Consider the following 4,453-nt stretch of genomic DNA (forward strand, 5'->3'; position numbering starts at 1 on the left):
AGTTACATTCTAATAAACCCATAATTATATATCTCGGAAATACTGTAAGTTGTAATGCATTAAAACCCATTATATGGTAGAAAAATGGTAAGTCAAACCACAGTAAATCAGAGATCATCATACACACAGAATATGCACCAAAACGATGCCACTTTATATAATGGGCTGGACCATTCCCGGATTTTGGGAGGTGTGGGGCTCCTAGAATAAAACTCCGCGTGCTACTGAGAGCCAGCTACAGTACCAGTGCAAGTACACTGTAAATTCTATTTATGCCACGGCCACTTGGTGGCGCTACTTAGGCCGGTAATGAAGGCCTACCACCCTTGTCTAGGATCGTCTGCATACCATGAATGCTCCAGGAATTTGTGCTTTGGACAGAATGGTAGCATTTTATACTCCTGGGGAGCCTGCAGCACAGCCCAGTTCTGTTGTGCATGGTAGGAAAATATGGGGTGGGGTGGGGTGGGGGGGAGGACCGCCGGGGCAGGATCTTAAACTGCACTGAGGACACTGGAGGGTAATGAGTGTGAGAACCTGGCTTTGTGACCAGAAAGTCGGCTGCAAGTTGAGAACAAGGAGCTCAGGGCAGAGAGCAGTAGGGAGCAGGAGTGCATGGAGAACAAGCAGCGGGAAAGGTATAGAACGAGTAACAAGCGGTAAGCCCCGTGCAGTACCAGGCATGAGAGCATTCAGAAAGAGGCAGTGGATCCTGGGATCCAAATCTAGGAGCAGGGACCAGCATGCCAACTACTGCAGAAAAAATGCTAATTTCAAGGTGGAAGAAAAAAACCACCCAGAGTTTCTAAGGGCAGGGTTGGATTTTTTCTGTACTTTTTTCAAGAGGAGAAGTGTTTGTGTTGGTTCGCTACAGCTGAGCTCGCCGCCGAGCAGCTGACCAGGGAGGCGTGATGCTCACGGGTCAGAGCTCCCTGCTCCGGGCTGCTACTGCCAGGCATAGATGGAGCCAGGCCAGCACGTGGCCAGCCAGCTCCTGACACCACCACGACTTCCAATTGGCGGGCCACGGTCCCACTTTCCTGGCCTTCCCTTCTTGGATGAGATGAAAACCAGACCTAACCAACAGGTCCATTCCAAATTATTCAAACACAAGCCAAGAGACTTTTTTTTTTTTTTTTTTTTTTGCCATGCTATTTCCCAGGACAGGACTATAATATTAATGATAATATTATTAGCTGGATAATAATATTAATCCAGGTTCTAAAGCAAAGAAACACTATATAACTTAAACAGAATGGAAATGTACTCCTGTCTTGGTTACTTTTCTCTTGTTGCTGAGGCGAAATACCCAACACCCAGAATGAAGGAAGGAAGGTTTATTTAGCACACAGCTTGTGGAGGTCTCAGTCCCTACTCAGCTGGCTCCAAGGCAGAGTGGCCCATGGCAGAGGGCAGTAGTTTAAGGCAGAAAACAGAAAAAGCAACGAGAGCAAAAAATGGAGGAGCGGGACTGGGGCGATAGCTCAGTAGAATAAGCGCTTGCCTGGCAAGTGCAAGGGCCTGAGTTCAATCCCCAGTTCCGCCAAAAAACAAACAAACAAACAAATAGAAGAGCAGCAGGAAAGCAAGCTGTTTACCCTGCCTTATATTGTATTCGGGCTACCAGCCCCAGGGCAGGTGTAACACACACCCATAATCCCAGCATTGGACCTTGAATCAATCAAAAGCTCTGGAAGCCGGTCCCATGACTGCATGAGGCGGCCCCATGACTGCTTGAGGCGGCCCCATGACTGCTTGAGGCTTGGGGGGGGGGGATCTAGATACAAGCCATAACAGTTAGCATTACACTGGGCAATTCACAAATCTTGGGGGGAGGTATGACAGTCAGGTATCATCTGTGCTAGGTGCTAGAAGAGGTGGAAACAATGCTTAAAATCACACTGTGAAAGTGCTTGAACTGAAACTTCAGTGAGGATTCCCTCCCTATGATAGCTAGGATTAGAAAGGAAGCTCACGAAAAGAAGCTGGGCTTGGTATTCTGTGTATTTCCCCCATGGCTTCTGCTACAAGTTTCAAGTGAACAGTAAGCATCCTGACAGCTTCACTGTGGTTTTTTTCCTCTCACCTTTCATTCAAGGCCGAAGAGGCCATGTAGGGAAACAGCTCTGTGCATCTGCCCCTGGATGGCAGATGAGAAGTGTCACTGTGGCCTCTGGCATCCCATCTGTTCCTGTGAATCACCCTGGCTCTTCATCTCTCCCACCGTCTCCGCAACATGTCTCCTCCAAACACTTCTTTCCCTGGGCCTCTCTGGCCCCCCTGGTGTGCTGCCTACCTCCCAGCTATTTCTGCTGAGCCTCTTATTCCCTTTATCCTCTCATCCTGGCCTCACGTGGTTCTCTACTCAGCCACCTTCCTTTGTGCCATTTTGTTTTCTCAATACCCTGCACCTGGGGAGACTTCATTCTCGCCTAGGGCCTGTCATTGATAAGCTCATGACGTCAAGTCCATCCGTTCCTTCTTAGACTTCCAAACCAGCAAAAATGAGAGTTTCTCATGAGCATCTTGCAGGCTCCAGCAGGGGTGTGTCAGCACACTCCAAGCTGAACACAACCTACCCGTCTCACCCGTGCTGCGTTTCCTGTGTCACCTGAGTCAGTGAACGGCCCCAGCATGAGTTCCTTGTCCACTCAGAATAGAGTCCTCGCTCCCTTACCCTCCACCTCAATCCCTATATTCTGTAAATCTCTCTAATCTGCTTTGTTCCATTTACCTGCATCGAGGTGTTTTTTTTTTTTTTTTTTTGTTTTTTTTTGGCGGAACCGGGGATTGAACTCAGGCCCTTGTGCTTGCCAGGGAAGCGCTTATTCCACTGAGCCATCTCCCCAGCCCCATCGAGGTGTTTTAAATTCAAGTCATCATCCATTACCTGCATCACTACAACCAACTCCTGCAAGGGTTCAGGCTCCAGGGCTCCACTGTCCTTGCTCTGCTACAGCCAGAGTGACAAAAGTTATGCTTTTGGCTGCACCTCTTGCCTGCATGAGCACCACCCGTGAATCCTCATGTCTGAAAGTCAAACCTTCTAGGGCATTAGAATCTGGCCCATTGGCTGTTTTATAATGTTTAAAAATTAAGAATAATTTTTTCACAGTTTTCAACCTGTATTGCCCAGTGTTTTCCTAGAGAAACAGCTATAACACAAGATGTACAAATGCATAAGAAGTTATAGGATCGACTTACGATGGTCAGCCACAGAGTCGGATGAGGAAGCGCGCAGAGGGCGTCTGCACATTGGAGACTGCAGGATGCAGTCTAAGGTCTGGAGCTCTCTGCAGTGTTCCATGCAAGTCCGTATCAGGAGGCAGATTGATGGGTCTACAACAAGGCTGAGGAGTCCACACCGGAAGGCTGGAGGATCCAAGGCAGAAGCCAGAGCCTGCACTAGAAGCCAGGTGACGCCATCCACACTGAAGGTGAAGACTGCAGCTCCTCTGAAAAACAGAAAACCTCTGTCCTGCCTCATGTCCCTTTCATATCATCCAGGCCTGAGCCCCCCGAGCATGGGTCCTCTACACCCTAGGGTGTAGAACTGCTGGGCTGATTTAGTTAAGCTTCTAAACTTCTCAAATGGACACAAGCAATCCACCACTACACAAAGTGTTGAGAAAGATTTTTTTGCCCACTCAGGATGCCTTAAGGGCAGATCTGGCAAGGCATGAGGATCTGGGGATTGAACCACAGAATTTTGAGCCTGACTGCTTTGCTTACGCAGGCACTTAAAACAACTGAGCTCCTGGGCAGACCCCCAACACAAAGTGTTGAAGAAAGAAGTGGACATATTAAAGTTATATGAACTTTGTTTTTTAATTTTTTACTTATCTTAATAAAAAGAATAAAATAACAACGAAACAGTTTCAGAACAGGTTAGTAAGACAGTTACAATAATTAATACATTGCACGTTGTTGTCTTCATAGTAGCTATTCAGAGAACGAGATGCAGACATAAAAATAGGGGACGCTTCATGAATTTGCGTGTCATCCTTGCTCAGGGGCCATGCTAATCTTCTCTGTGTCATTCCAATTTTAGTATATGTGCTGCCAAAATGAGCACTATATGAACTTTGTTTTAAAAATATACGAAGTGGGGCTGGGGAGATAGCGCAGATGAATAAGCACTTGTCCGGCAAGCGTAAGAGCCTGAGTTCAATCCCCAGTTCTAAAAAAAAAAACTTTTAAAGCTCGGCAAGAAAATAACCCAGCTTTATAAAAAAGTGCCCCAAATATCTTAATAGATATTTTCCCTTTTCGGCAGCAAATAAGCGTATATAAGAAGGTTCTTAAGAGAATCTGCCTTAAGGGTATCACACGTGGAAACAAGAAACCAGTATACCTAGTAGAATGGAGATACACTACTGCTGTATGGACCCCAAGTGCTGGGGAGGATGGGGAGCCCTAGGAATCAGTGTTTATTACTGGCAGGAATACAAAA

General features: G+C 46.9%; 1 non-coding gene across 1 annotated transcript; it reads right to left on the reverse strand.

Annotated features, from left to right (window-relative positions):
• Nucleotides 1-3,968: 3,968 nt before the first annotated feature.
• Nucleotides 3,969-4,075, reverse strand: LOC111816506. Its single transcript, XR_002820883.1, has one exon. It is a non-coding gene; the product is annotated as a U6 spliceosomal RNA (small nuclear RNA).
• Nucleotides 4,076-4,453: the final 378 nt, after the last annotated feature.

Source organism: Octodon degus, unplaced genomic scaffold (genome assembly GCF_000260255.1).
Source record: "Octodon degus isolate 3935 unplaced genomic scaffold, OctDeg1.0 scaffold00033, whole genome shotgun sequence".
NCBI classification, from domain to species: domain Eukaryota; kingdom Metazoa; phylum Chordata; class Mammalia; order Rodentia; family Octodontidae; genus Octodon; species Octodon degus.